This window comes from Theropithecus gelada, chromosome 19 (assembly GCF_003255815.1).
Source record: "Theropithecus gelada isolate Dixy chromosome 19, Tgel_1.0, whole genome shotgun sequence".
Classification (NCBI taxonomy): domain Eukaryota; kingdom Metazoa; phylum Chordata; class Mammalia; order Primates; family Cercopithecidae; genus Theropithecus; species Theropithecus gelada.
In genome coordinates this window covers 20,452,832-20,468,933 of record NC_037687.1, presented here as the reverse complement: position 1 = coordinate 20,468,933, position 16,102 = coordinate 20,452,832, and the positions used below count along the sequence as shown (strand labels likewise).

Sequence of the window (16,102 nt, the reverse complement as noted above, 5' to 3'; positions counted from 1 at the left end):
GGCTTATGGTCCTTTGAGCAGGCAGCCTGAGATTTTAAAAAGGAGGTAATCCTCTGAAATAAAATATGAGCCACATGTGAATTTTGAATTTTCTAGTAGCCAAACTAGAATATTAAAAAGAAACAAGGGGTCAGGCGCGGTGGCTCACGCCTGTAATCCCAGCATTTTGGGAGTACAAGGCGGGCGGCGGATCAAGAGGTCAGGAGTTTGAGACCAGCCTGGATAACATGGTGAAACCCCGTCTCTACTAAAAATACAAAAATTAGCCAGGCGTGGTGGCGGGCGTCTGTAATCCCAGTTACTCAGGAGGCCGAGGCAGGAGAATTGCTTGAACCCGGAAGGCGAAGGAGGTTACAGTGAGCCAAGATCGCACCACTGCACTCCAGCCTGGGCAGACAGAGCAAGACTCCGTGTCTCGGTGGGGAAGAAAATAAAGAAAAGAAACAAGAAGCCAGGCGCGGTGGCTCACGCCTGTAATCCCAGCACTTTGGGAGGCCGAGGCTGGTGGATCACGAGATCAAGAGATCGAGACCCTCCTGGCCAACATGGTGAAACCTTGTCTCTACTGAAAAAAAAAAAAAAAATTAGCTGGGCGTGGTGGTGCGCACCTGTAGTCCCAGCTACTCGGTAGGCTGAGGCAGGAGAATCTCTTAAACCCGGGAGGCAGAGGTGGCAGTGAGCCAAGATGGCGCCACTGCACTCCAGCCTGGTGACAGAGACTCCGTCTCAAACAACAACAACAACAAGGAACAGGTTGAATTGATTGTAACAATGTAATTAACCTAATATATACAAAATATTATCATTTTAATGTGTGAGGAATATGTAATTATTAATGAAGTATATAAATATTTGCAACTAAATTTTTGAAAATAACTCTGTCTTTTACCTTTCTAGCATATCGCTGTTCAGACCAGGCACATTCCAGACACCCAGGAGCTACACATAGCAACTCTGATGTCAGTGGTGTGAAGGATCAGAGGCGAAGGAAGGGCCTCTCCCTACTAACATCTGTCTTCAGTTCTGAGGTTGGAACAGATAGTGGCCATAGAAGGAGCTGAGGGCAGCAGAAATAAAATAACCACAGGTAAACTACGGCTTACCACCTGTTGCCCACCTCTCTTTTAGAGATTAGGCTGTGAACATAGGATGATGGCGCTTAGGAGAAAAAAACTCTGTGTCTTCAGTTCTGCCCACACTCTTGAACTCCAGTGTTTAGATACGGAGAAAATAGATTACAGGCAAACTTATTTTGCTAATTGGCCTTGACCCTAATTGCAAGGCTGTGGTTATCTGCTTTCTCCTGTGGTGTGGGAACTATGCGAATATAAACACCAATCACATGCATACATGTCTACCTGTATTTCTGCATTACGCAACATTCTCTTTCAAGACATCCTACTTTAAATTAGGGGAAGAAATCCGTACCTAGAGGCTGCCCACTGTTGGAAGGCAACAAGTAATCAACTTGTCACTAAATCCTGGCATCCTATCTGCACTGGGTGCATGTATTAGTTAGCTATTGCAGCATAACAAATCATCCAAAACTTACTAGTTTATAATTAAGATGGTCAGTCATTTAGGCTGGGCTGAGTGTGGCCATTATTCTGGTATCAGCTGAGCTCTTTCAGATTTGTATCATCAGCTGCTTGTCGACTAGCCAGCTGTACTTCTGGGGGTGATCTTCTGCTTCTGGGGCTGTCATCAGGGGCACTTTGCTTTTCCTCCCCATGGTATCTTATTTTTCAGCTTGCTAACATGGGCTTTATTCATGGAGATTGCAGCATTCTGAACGAAAAATAGAAGCATTCAAAACCATTTGTGCCTGGCCGCAAACTAGCCCACTGTCATGTTCACAAGTTTCTACTGCCCTGAGCAAATAAAGCCAGCCAGATCTAGGGTTTGGAAGACAGATTCTGGATCTTGATAGAAACAGCTGTAAAAGTACCGGACAATGGGCACAGATACAAGAGGGAAGAAAAATTGCTGCCATTTTGCAATCAGTATCAGTCCACTTTTTTTTGCATATGTGGTATATAGTACTTCTCCATATCAACAAACATGTCCAAAGACCCATGAGTGCTAAGTGACTGGGCTAAGACTCAGGATCAGCTTTATCTGACACCAAAGCCCATGCACCTCCATAGGTCATGCTACTAAAGTAGCTGCCCTGCCCTAGACCCTTGAAATCCTAGAGAGTGACACTTCTACAGAATAAGTCAGATTCCTTTTAGGTTTGTGTTCATATACTACTGTTTATCACTGGAAATAATCCTCTTAAGAAATTGCAGAAGAGGCCAGGCGCAGCAGCTCATGCCTGTAATCGCTGAACTTTGGGAGGCCGAGGTGGGTGGATCATGAGGTCAGGAGTTCAAGAGCAGCCTGACCAACATGGTGAAACCCTGTCTCTACTGAAAATACAAAAATTAGCCAGGCGTGGTGGTGTGCACCTGCAATTCCAACTATTCAGGAGGCTGAGGCAGGAAAATTACTTGAACTGGGGAGGCGGAGGTTGCAGTGAGCTGAGATTATGCCACTGCATTCCAGACTGGGCGGCAGAGCCAGACTCTGTATCAAAAAAAAAAAAAAAATTGCAGAAGAACACAGAGGCTCACACCTATATTTTTAGCACTTTGGGAGGCTGAGATAGGAGAATTATGGGAGCTCAGGAGTTCCAGTGCAACCTGAGCAACATAATAAGATTTTGCTTTCATGACAAAAATGAAGACATTAGCCAGCCATGGTGGTGCATGCCTGTAGTTGCAGCTAGTTAGGTGGCAGAGGCAGGATGATTGATTACTTGAGCCTGGAAGGTCCAGGCTTCAGTGAGCCATGATTGGTTACACCACTGCAACCAGAACTGGGCGATAGAGTGAGACCCTGTTTCAAGAAAAAAAAAAATTGGAGAAGCATTTTGAAAAGACATGGAATAATTTTGGGAAAAAGATGAAGGATGAGTTTAGAAAATCAAAGCTGAAAAGCACATTATTTATTTTTCATCATAGAAAATATTTGAAAACTTTTAAAGGAAAAAAAAAACTTTAGGCCAGGAGAGCTGGCTCACGCCTGTAATTCCAGCACTTTGGGAGGCCGAGGCGGGTGGATGATCTGATGTCAGGAGTTGGAGACCAGCCTGGCCAACATGGTGAAACCCTGTCTCTACTAAAAATATAAAAATTAGTTGGCCGGGTGTGGTAGCTCACGCCTGTAATCCCAACACTTTGGGAGGCCAAAGCAGGTGGATCACTTGAGGTCAGGAGTTCAAGACCAGCCTGGCCAATATGGTGAAACCCCGTCTCTACTAAAAATACAAAAAATTGGCCAGGTGTGGTGGTGGGTTTCTGTAATCCCAGCTACTTGAGGGGCTGAGGCAGGAGAATCGCTTGAACCCAGGAGGCGGAGGTTGCAGTGGGCCAAAATCGTATGATTGCACTCCATCCTGGGCAACAAGAGTGAGACTCCATCTCAAGGAAAAAAAAAAAAATAGCTGGGTGTGGTGGCAGGTGCCTGAAATCCCAGCTGCTCAGGAGGCTGAGGTAGGAGAAGTGCTTGAACCCAGGAGGCAGAGATTGTAGTGAGCCGAGATCGTGTCATTGCACTCCAGGCTGGGCAACAAGAGTGAGACTCCATCTCAAAAAAAAGAAAAAAAAAAGTGCAATTAGATAGACAGTAACATATTTGTAGCAGGGGACTTCATTACTCCACTGACAACACTAGACAGATAATCAAGACAGAAAGTCAACAAAGAAACAATAAACTTAAACTATATCCATTATATCCTAGAACAAATGGACCTAACACATATTTACAGAACATTCTACCCAACAATTGCAGAATATGTATTTTTTATCAGCACATGAAACATTCTCCAGGATAGACCATATGATAGGCCACAAAACAAGTCTTAATATATTTAGGAAAATAGAAATTATGTCAAATACTCAGATCACAGTGGAATAAAACTGGAAATAAACTATGAAAGGAACCCTCAAAACTATACAAATACATGGAAATTAAATAATCTTTTCCTGAATAATCATTTGCTCAACAGTGAAATCAAGATGGAAATATAAAAGCTCTTTGAGCTGAATGATAACAGTGACAAAACTTATCAAAACTCCTGGAATACAGCAAAGGCAGTGCTAAGAAGAATGTTCATAACAATGTCTATATCAAAAAGTCTGAAAGAGCTCAAATTTAAAAATCTAAGCTCATACCTCAAGAAACTAGAGAAACAAAAACAAACCAAACCCAAACCCAGCAGAAAAAAAAAATAACAAACATCAGTGCAGAAATAAATGAAATTGAAACAAAAAATTTCAAAAGATAAATGAAAAAGTTTGTTCTTTGATAATATAAACAAAATTGATAGGTCATTAGCGAGATTAACCAAGAAAAGCAGAGACAAGATTCAAATAATCTCAATTTGAAACAAAACAGGATATATTACCAGCAATCCCACAGAAACACAAAAGATTATTTAAGGCTACTATGAACATTATGAAATGTACAAACTAGAAAACCTAGAAGAGGTGAATAAATTTCTGGGAATATACAATTCTCCTAGAGTAAACTAGGAAGAAATAGAAACTCTGAACAGATCAATAACAAGTAGCAAGATTGAAACAGTAATAAATAATTGCCAACAAAAAAAGACTCTGGGACCAGATGGATTTACAGCTGAATTTTATCTGCCATTTAAAGAAGAATTGGTACCAATTCTTCTAAAACGATTCCAAAAAATAGAATAGGAAAGAATTCTTTCTAAATCATTCCATGAAGGCAATATCACCCTAATAACAAAACCAGGATAAAACGTAACAAGAAAAGAGAACTACATGCCAATATTCCTGATAATCATAGATGCAAAAATTCTTTTTTTTTTTTTTTTTTTTTTGAGACAGAGTCTCGCTGTCACCCAGGCTGAAGTGCAGTGGCATGATCTCGGCTCACTGCAAGCTTCGCCTCCCAGGTTCATGCCATTCTCCTGCCTCAGTCTCCAGAGTAACTGGGACTACAGGCGCCTGCTACTGCACCCGGCTTATTTTTTGTATTTTTAGTAGAGACAGGGTTTCACCGTGGTCTCGATCTCCTAACCTCGTGATCCGCCCACCTTGGCCTCCCAAAGTGCTGGGATTACAGGTGTGAGCCACCGTGCCCTGCCCAAAATTCTTAACAAAATACTAGCCAACAAAATACAATAGCATGTTAAAAAGATAATACGCAATGATAAAGTGCATCTCCTACCAGAGATGCATGAGTGGTTTAATGTACATAAATCAATAAATGTGATACACCACATAAACTGAATTAAAAACAAAAATTATATGACCATCTGAATAGTTACAGAAAAAACTTTTCACAAAATTCAGCATTCCTTTATGATTAAAACCCTCAGCAAAATCAGCATAGAGGAGACATACCTTAACATAATAAAAGTCATCTATGACAAACCCACAGCCAGCAATGTACTGAACAAGGAAAAGTTAAAAGCATTCCCATTGAGAACTGAAACAAGAAAAGGATGGCCACTTTCACCACTTCTATCCAACATAGTACAGGAAGTCCTAGCCAGAACATTCAGACAAGAGAAAGAAATAAGGACATCCAAATTGGTAAAGAGGAAGTGAAGCTGTTACTGTTCACTGATGATAAGATCATATACCTAGAAAACCCTAAAGACTTACCCAAAAAGCTTTTAGATGTGATAAATAAATTCAGTAAATTTTCAGGATACAAAATCAATGTACACAAATCAGTAGCGCTGCTATACACCAACAGCCACCATGCTGAGAATCAAATCAAGAACTCAAACTCTTTAACAACAGCTGCAAAAAATAAAATAAAATAATCAGAAATATACCTAACTGAGGCTGGGCGCGGTGGCTCATGCCTGTAATACCACCACTTTGGGAGGCCTAGGCGAGTGGATCACCTGAGGTCAGGAGTTCAAGACCAGCCTGACCAAAATGGAGAAACCCTGTCTCTATTAAAAATACAAAATTAGCTGGGCATGGTGGCGCATGCCTGTAATCTCAGCTACTCGGGAGGCTGAGGCAGGAGAGTTGCTTGAACCCGGGAGGCGGAGGTCAGGGTGACCCGAGATCCTGCCATTGCACTCCAGCCTGGGCAACGAGAGTGAAACTCCATCTCAAAAATAATAATAATAATAATAAATAAATAAATATACCTAACTGAGGAAGTGAAAAATCTCTAAAAGAAAATCTACAAAACACTGTTGAAAGAAATCACAGGAGACACAAACAAATGGAAAAACATCTGACATTCATGGATGGGTAGAGTAAATACTGTGAAAATGACCAACCTACCAAAAGCAATCTACACATTCAAGTCAATTCCCATCAGAATAACATCATTTTTCACAGAACTTGAAAAAACAATTATAAAATTCTTATGGAACCAAAGAAAAGCACGCATAGCCAAAGTAAAACTCAGCAAAAAAACAAATCTAGAAACATCACAATACCCAACATAAAACTGTACTACAAGGCTATAGCTACCAAAACACCATGATACTGGTATAAAAATAGGCACATAGAGCAATAGAACAGAATAACAAACCCAGAAATAAAGCCAAATACTAACAGTCAACTGATCTTTGAAAAAGCAAACAAAAGCACAAAGTGGGGAATGAATGCCCTATTCAACAAATAATGCTGGGATAATTGGCAAGGTACCTGTAGAAGAATAAAACTGGATCTTCATCTCTCATAGAAAAATCAACTCAAGATGAATTAAAGACGTGAATCTAAGACCTGAAACTAACAATTCTAGAAGATAATATCAGAAAAACTTTTGTAGACATTGGCTTAGGCAAAGACTTCATGACCAAGAACCCAAAAGCAACTGCAATTAAATGAAGGTGAATAAATGGGACTTTGATTTGTAATGCAAATCAAAAGCATGATGTGATACCACCTTACTCCTGTGAGAGTGGCCAGATTGTGCCATTGCACTACAGGGCAACAAGAGTGAAACTGTCTCAAAAAAAAAAAAAAAAAAAAAGGCCATAATTTTTTTCTTTTTTTTTTTTTTTTGAGACGGAGTCTCGCTCTGTTGCCCAGGCTGGAGTACAGTGGTGCAATCTTGGCTCACTGCAAACTCCGCCTCCCGGGTTCACTCCATTCTCCTGCCTCAGCCTCCCAAGTAGCTGGGACTATAGGTGCCGGCAACAATGCCTGTTAATTTTTTTTCTTTTTTTGTATTTTTAGTAGAGACGAGGTTTCACCGTGTTAGCCAGGATGGTCTCGATCTCCTGACCTCGTGATCCACCCGCCTCAGCCTTCCAAAGTGCTGGGATTACAGGCGTAAGCCACCACACCCGGCCTTTTTATTTTTATTTTTTTTTGAGACTGAGTCTTGCTCTATTGCTCAGGCTGGAGTGCAGTACAATCTTGGGTCACTGCAATCTCTGCCTCCCATGTTCAAGCGATTCTCATGCCTCAGCCTCCCGAATAGCTGGGATTACAGGCACCCACCACCATGCCTGGCTAATTTTCATATTTTTTTAGAGACGGAGTTTCACCATGTTGGCCAGGCTGGTCTTGAACTCCTGACCTCAAATGATCCACCTACCTCAGCCTCCCAAAGTGCTGGGATTACAAGCATGAGCCATTGTGCCCCACCAAGAATGGCCATAATTAAAACAACAACAACAAAAAATAGACATTGGCATGGATGTGGTTAAAAAAACAAAACAAAACACTTTTACACTTTTGGTGTGAATGTAAACTAGTGCAACCACTATAAAAAAACAGTATGGAGATTCTTAAAAGAACTAAACATAGAACTAAGATTTTATCCAGCAATCCCACTACTGGGTATCTACACACAGAAAAAGAAGTCATATAAAAATGAAACTTGTGGGCCAGACGTGGTGGCTCCCACCTGTAACCACAGCACTTTGAGAGGCCAAGGTAGGCTGATCACCTGAGGTCAGGAGTTAGAGACCAGCCTGACCAACATGGAGAAACCCTGTCTCTATTAAAAATACAAAATTAGCTAGGCATGGTGGCACATGCCTGTAATCCTAGCTACTTAGGAGACTGAGGCAGGAGAATCGCTTGAGCTCAGGAGGCGGAGGTTGCAGTGAGCCAACATCACGCCATTGCACTCCAGCCTGAGCAACAAGAGCAAAACTGTATCTAAAAAAAAAAAGAAAGAAAAAGAAACTTGCAACATGCATATTTATAGCAGCACAATTGGCAATTGCAAAGATATGGAACTAGCCTAAATGCCCATCAACCAATGAGTAAATAATGAAAATATGGTATATATAATACTACTTAGCCATGGAAAATAACAACATAATGGCATTTGCAGCAACATGGATGGAGTTGGGGACCATTATTCTAAGTGAAGTAACTCAGGAATGGAAAACTAAACATTGTATGTTCTCACATAAAAGTGAAAGCTAAGCTATGAGGCTGTAAAGACATATGAATTATATAATGGACTCTAGAGACTTGAGGAGAAGGATGGAAGACGGTGAGGAATAAAAGACTACACATTGAATACAATGTACACTGCTCAGGTGATGGGTGCACCAAAATTTCAGAAATCACCAGCAAACACCACCTGTACCCCAATAACTATTAAAATAACAAGAGCAAAGAAACCCACAAGTTTAAGTTTATATATATTAGCATTTTTTTTTTTTGTTTAAGAAAGTGTCTCACTCTGTGACTTGGGATGGAGTGCAGTGGCTCCATCATGGTTCACTACAGCCTCTACCTCCTAGGCTCAGGCAATCCTCCTGCCTTAGCCTCCTGAATAGCTTGTACTCCAGGTGGAGGGCACTATGCCCAACTAAGTTTTGTATCTTTTGTAGAAATGGGTTTCACTATGTTGCCCAGGCTGGTCTTGAGTTTCTGGGCTTAAACAGTCTTCACGTCTTGACCTCCCACAGTGCTGGGATTATAAGTGTGAGCCACCATGACTTACTGGAATCTTATTTTTATATGATGTTTAAAAAACTAAATAGATTTAGATCAGTTAGTTAACAGTAAATTTGAGAAAAACATCTTTTATTAAAAATATAAAATTGTTTTTGTCACAAATACTGGTATGAAACTGTTCAAAATTACTTCCTTGAGATTTCACTAAAAATTTGGTTGTTCAGAGTTAATGTAATTAACATATGTAATTAAAACTACTAGATGTAAGAAAAACAGCTCTGCATAGAGTGTATAAACAAGTAAAAAATACTTTTTGATTAAAAAAAATTGGGAACATTTCCACTAGTTTGTGTTGCGGGAAGTCAGGGACCCTGAACAGAGGGACTGGCTGGAGCCGTGGCAGAAGAACATAAATTGTGAAGACTTCATGGACTTTTTTATCAGTTCCCCAAATTAATACTCTTATAATGTCTTATGCCTGTCTTTACTTTAATCTCTTAATCCTGTTACCTTCATAAGCTGAGAATGTATGTCACCTCAGGACCACTATTGTACAAATTGATTGTAAAATATGTGTGTTTGAACAATATGAAATCAGTGCACCCTGAAAAAGAACAGAATTTCAGGGAACAAGGGAAGATAACCATAAGGTCTGACTGCCTGTGGGGTTGGGCAGAATAGAGCCATATTTTTCTTTTTGCAGAGAGCCTATAGACAGACATGTGAGTAGGAGAAATATTGCTGAATTCTTTTCCCAGCAAGGAATATTAATAATTGATAACCCTGGGGAAGGAATGCATTCCTGGGGGTAGGTCTATAGATGGCCGCTCTGGGAGTGTCTGTCTTATGCAAATTGAGATAAGGACTGAAATACGCCCTGGTCGCCTGCAGTACTAGGATTGGGAAATTCTAGCCTGGTAAATTCTAGTCAGACCAGTCCTTTGCTCTTGAACCCTGTTTCCTGTTAAGATGTTTATCAAGACAATGTGTGCACAGTAGGACATGGAACTTCATCAGTAATTCTAATTTTGCCTTGCCTTGTGATCTTTATTGCCCTTTGAAGCATGTGATCCTTGTGACCTACTCCCTGTTTGTACACCCCATCCCCTTTTAAAATCCCTAATAGAAACTGGCTGGTTTTGCGGCTCAAAGTTACCATCAGAGTCCTACCAATATGTGATGACACCCCCAGAGGCCCAGCTGTAAAATTTCTTTCTCTTTATTTCTCAGACCAGCCAACACTTAGGGAAAATAGAAAAGAACCTATGTGGAAATATTGGGGGCTGGTTTGCTCGATAAGTTTGAAATTAGAGATTGTTGAAAAATAAAAAGAATACAGACAAAAAAATAGAATATAAAAAGTTAAAGAATTAACTATAAAAGATTGTAAAACATGTATGGAAATCTAGAGTGGTCAAAAATGACAAATTTGGTGGATTTATTTATAAAGTTTTGTTAAAATTAGCTTTAGTATAGATAATACACTAATACAAAACTAAAAGTTGATTTTCTCTGGAACAAAAGTTTTATATATTAATAATATGGCAAAGTAAAATTTTTTGTTCACTTTTTGAACAAATTTGAAAACAAAGAGAGTAGAGATATAATTTTTGTCATGCTGTCTTAGGTGTTTTGATTGGAAATCTCAGTCTCTTATATCAAGCAGTAAATTGTTTTGTTTTTTAAAATCCTTTTATTATCACTTTTTTTTAAGTGAATGACTATTATTTCATGGTGACATGTGATCCTACTTTGGTAAAGCATTTTAACTCTTTGACATATATATATATATATATATATATATATTTATTTATTTATTTATTTATTTTGAGACCGAGTCTCACTCTGTCACCCAGGCTGGAGTGCAGTGGTGCAATCTTGCCTCATTGCAACCTCCATCTCCTGGATTCAAGCAATTCTCCTGCCTCAGCCTCCCGAGTAGCTGGGATTACAGGTGCCCACCACCACACCTGGCTAATGGGTAGAGACGGGGTTTCACCATTTTGGCCAGGCTGATCTTGAACTCCTGACCTCATGATCCACCAGCCTCGGCCTCCCAAAGTGCTGGGATTACAGGCATGAGCCACCATGCCTGGAAACCCTTTGACATATTTGACAAGCTTCCAAAAATCACATTTGAGCTAAAAAATTGCCTTTTTTTTTTTATCTCAAAGTTTTGGATGTTACAGAGGGCCAATGCAGCATCCCAAAGAGTGAAGAACAGAATTATTTGATATGGTAAATTACATGGCAAACATTAAAAATAATGTTTGACCATCTTCAACTTTTATTTTAATAAATGTTACTAATATTTATTCCAAAGGCCAGGTGTAGTGGCTCAAGCCTGTAATCCCAGTACTTTGGGAGGCTAAGGCAGGTGGATCATGAGGTCAGGAGATCGAGACCATCCTGGCCAACACGGTGAAACCCCGTCTCTACTAAAATAACAAAAAATTAGCCAGGCATGGTGGCGCGTGCCTATAGTCCCTGCTACTTGGGAGGCTGAGGCAGAAGAATCGCTGGAACCCAGGAGGCGGAGATTGCAGTGAGCCAAGATCTTGCCACTGCACTCCAGCCTGGTGACAGAGCGAAACTCTGTCTCCAAAAAAACAAAACAAAACAAAACAAAACAAAGTATTCCAAAATTGTACACATCCTTCTTCCCTCCCTCCCCCTCCCCCCTTTCCCCTCTCTCTTTCTCAGTTTATCTCTTTCTCTTTTTCTTTCTTTCTTTTTTTGTCTTGCTCTGTCACCCAGGCTGGAGTGCAATGGCATCATCTTGGCTCACTGTAACCTCTGCCTCCCGGGTTCAGGCGATTCCCCTGCCTCAGCCTCTTGAGTAGTTGGGACTACAGGTGTGTGCCACCACGCTCAGCTAATTTTTTTGTATTTTTAGTAGAGACAGGCTTTCACCATGTTGGCCAGGATGGTCTCAATCTCCTGACATCGTGATCTGCCCACCTCGGCCTTCCAAAGTGCTGGGATTACAAGCATGAGCCACCACGCCTGGCCTACAATTTCTAAAAATCTAATATACCTGAGTATATGCTATTAGTCATAATGATGGCTCTTATGATAAATTATTGTAGGCCACAGATATAATGAACTTCTTTTCATTTGTTTCTTTATAACCATTTCAAGTCATTTCTACAGTTAACAGGTTAATTCTGATGTGGTTTCTAAAAACTTCAAAAGCATGCAAAATTCTAGAGTATCCTGTCTTTAAGGAGGTTTATGAAAAGATAAAAATGGACCAAACAAATTGAGTACAGGTTTCTGACAATTTGAGGATCATATTATTTGGACTGGGTAAGGATTATATGTGTTCTAATGAAGAGACTGACTCATAAAATTTATAACCCAGGCAAAAGAAATATTAATTAAATATTGGGAAAATACTCTGTCACATATTTATCATAAATCAGCCAGTACTGAATTTTTCAGATATGTCATTTGAATAAACTCTGTGGTTTAAGTCAATTACCTATGACAGTTATCAGTGCAATGCACCCAAATTGGAGAAACAAAGCCTAGTATTTAAGAGGAAATAAATTTTATGTTAAGTGTGGACTCATGGAAAACCTAGAAAGCCACCTGCCCCTTGTTTATTCCTAAGTTCTTATAGCTTCCATTATTGAAAGTGCTGTATTCCATTACACATCACAGATGAGATAAAATAATCTAAATTAAACATAAATTAGGTTGGGTGCAGTGACTCACGCCTGTAATCCCAGCACTTTGGGAGGCTGAGACAGGCAGATCACCTGAGGTTAGGAGTTTGAGACCAGCCTGGCCAACATGGTAAAACCCCATCTCTACTAAAAATACAAAAGTTAGCCAGGCGTGATGGTGGGCACCTATAATCCCAGCTACTCAGGATGCTGAGGCAGGAGAATCACTTGAACCTGGGAGGTGGAAGTTGCAGTGAGCGGAGATCGCACCATTGCACTCCAGCCTGCATGACAGGAGTGAAACCATCTCAAAAAGAAAATGTAAATAAATAAATATAGGGCCGGGTGTGGTGGCTCATGCCCGTAATCCCAGCATTTTGGGAGGCCAAGGCAGGTGGATCACCTGAGGTCAGGAGTTCAAGACCAGTCTGGTCAACATGATGAAACCCCATCTCTACTAAAATTACAAAAAATCAGCCGGATGTGGTGGCAGGCACCTGTAACCCAGCTACTCAGGAGACTGAGGCAGAAGAATCGCTTGAACCTGGGTGATGGAGGTTGCAGTGAGCTGAGATCATGCCAGTGCACTTCAGCCTGGGCAATGAGAGACACTCCGTCTCAAAATAAATAAATAAACAAGCATAAATAAATAAAAATAAATTAAGTGTGTGTGTGTGTGTGTGTATGTGTTGGGATGTGACTATTCTAAATTACTAAAATAGGTTTTGACATCTTTCTTTTGTCAAACATACAAACATGAGAAAACAATAAAAACTTCATGTTTTCTGCTATCCCATGGGCCATTTAAACATTTACACAGAAATTTTATTCAATTGTCCTTTATAATGCATGTTTTCTCACAGTAGGAAAGCTTTCTCATGCAAGAAGTCTGCTGTTATAGCAGTAGCCAAAAGGATATAAGGAAATGTTTTTCTCATGGGACATTTCTGAAAAAGTCTCCAACGATAAAGATACTTATTTCACTACACAAGTTTTAAAAATGTTAAATAAGGTATAATGGATACAATAGTATAAGAAAAGCTAACTAAATTGACTGGATTGCTTTTGTAACTGCAGATTGATGACAATCATATACACTTAGAGTGAAAAAAATGTGTTGACCCTCATAAAATAGTCATTGGAAGGCCTATGCACCTAAAAATAGATCCTCATGTATCTTCTGTTACTGAAGTCTAGTATGACTAAATGCGGCAAGGCTTTAATGCATTATGACAAAGCATATTTTCACCAGGTAAAGAAAGCCTTTTAAGAGTCTACTGACTGAGGACAATAACTCTTTATAATCTACAACCCAGAGATTAAGTCTGCTTGCCATCTACACTGCAGTAAGACCTTAGGACCTTGAACCTTGGGTTCATAATCTCATGACTCAGAAGTGGACCTCCAAACTCTTACAATTTTATACCCATTGGAGATCTTAAGGTAAAGTTAACTAGGAAAGTTTTTCCTCAAAAGGAGATGGCAACCTTGATGTAGATCACTATTTTCACAAAAATAAAAAATCAAGACATTTCTACTATCATGACACTCTTAGTTCACTGGTTTTTTTTTTTTTTTTTTTTTTTTTGCCTCTGCAAACAAAAGGAATAAGAGGCTGGGCACCATGGCTCACACCTATAATCCCAGCACTTTGGGAGGCTGAGGTGGTTGGATTTTTTTTTTTTTTTTTTTTTTTTTGCCTCTGCAAACAAAAGAAATAAGAGGCTGGGTACGGTGGCTCATGCCTGTAATCCCAGCAGTTTAGGAGGCTGAGGTTGGTGGATCACCTGAGGTCAGAAGTTCAAGACCAGCCTGACCACCATGGAGAAACCCCATCTCTACTAAAAATACAAAATTAGCTGGGTATGGTGGCATGTGCCTGTAATTCCAGCTACTTGGGAGGCTGAGGCAGGAGAATCACTTGAACTCAGGAGGCAGAGGTTGCAGTGAGCTGAGATCATGCCATTGCACTCCAGCCTGGGCAACAGGAGGAAAATCATGTATTTTTTAAAAAAAAAAGAAAAAGAAAAAGAAAAGAAAAGAAAAAAAGGATCTTTTGTGTGCACTCATGGGTTTTACTTTTATATGTAGAGGATTTTGCAGTCAACCTTACCTATGAACAAACTTATGCCTTGATAGATTAAAGATGAAAGGCCAATGTGAGTGAGACATTTTAATGGGACATTTGTTGCCGCATAACATCAGAAACAGAATATTGGTCCACTGCTCTCAACTTACTTCATAAGTTAAAGAGAACTTATTCAGAATAGGATAAAGAGCATTGCCAGGAAGTCATTACTCTTCTGAATGAGCATCATTTGGTAGGTTATTTTTTTCCATGGTTTAGAGTAAATGAGACAATGGTTAGAAATCTATCCCCCATAATAGGGCTCTATAGCAGATTCTAGTCTAAGAATTATGGTTACACTATTGTAGAAAGTAAAAAGTTTCCTCTTCAAAGTTTCCCTTCTTGTTAAATAATAAATCATAAGTGTTAAAAATAATAGTTTCTTTTAAAGACTAACTTCCTTCAAGCCTCCTTGCTTAGTGCTAATAACACTTTGTTAAGCTCTATCCTGTGTAGCCGCTAGACATGCTCACAGGCACATAGTACATTCTATGTCCTTGTACCTTAACCAAGATATTTGTGCTAGACATGCTCACAGGCACATTCCAGCTCACAGCCTATGTCCCTTCCCTATTTGGCATAAGCAACTTCTTCCTTTCCTTTGTTCTCCCTTGCATTTACCTATTTAGGAAAGTTTTAAATTATTAGCCAGTTGGGTTAACTTAGATTATGTGGTCTGACTCCAGCCAATGGAGACAGGACACAGTAGCAAGGACAAGCTGTGTAAGGGCTAAAAATTGTTTCCCTCCTTTGTTCAGGTGTGCTCTCGCCATTGTTCCATCTGGGGAGCACCCTTTCTGCAGAAAGTAAAATTGCCTTGCTGAGACAACTTTTTGTCTGAATGTTAATTTTTCCTTGTGGTATCAACGAACAAGCATTCTGTTTCTAAATAAACATTTCACTTATAACAACTATAGACTTTAAATTTTCCTCCTAAAGTTGTTCTAAATAATATAATTTTTCTAGATTACTTACTGGATAAACAGAGAAGTATCTGTGCAGTTGCTAACACTTGTAGTTGCACTCGGAGAAATACATTGGGTATTACAAAGATTCAGTTGTAGGGGATTAATGAATACTCTGCCTGGTTGAAATGAGTAGGCCATTTGTCAAGTTAACTATTTGATCTATTTAATTTCAGTTGGTTGTTCATGGGAACCCTGGCCAAAAAAAATACTTAAAAGTTGTGGTATTATTCTTCTGATAAAAATTGCTTCCCTCTTTTGTTCAGGTGTGCTCTCACCAGTCAAACCAACATGGAGAAACCCTGTCTCTACTAAAAACACAAAATTAGCTGGGTGTGGTGCTGTGATAGTCAAAATAGTGTCTCCCTATTGCAGTGTATTCTCTCAAAAGTTATAAATATTTGTGTGTAGTCATCTCTA

General features: G+C 39.7%; 1 protein-coding gene across 3 annotated transcripts in view; it reads right to left on the bottom strand.

Moving 5' to 3' along the window:
* The window catches only part of ZNF738 (zinc finger protein 738), a 167,142-nt gene that overhangs the window by 29,003 nt on the left and 122,037 nt on the right, over positions 1-16,102 (bottom strand). The window lies entirely within an intron of this gene.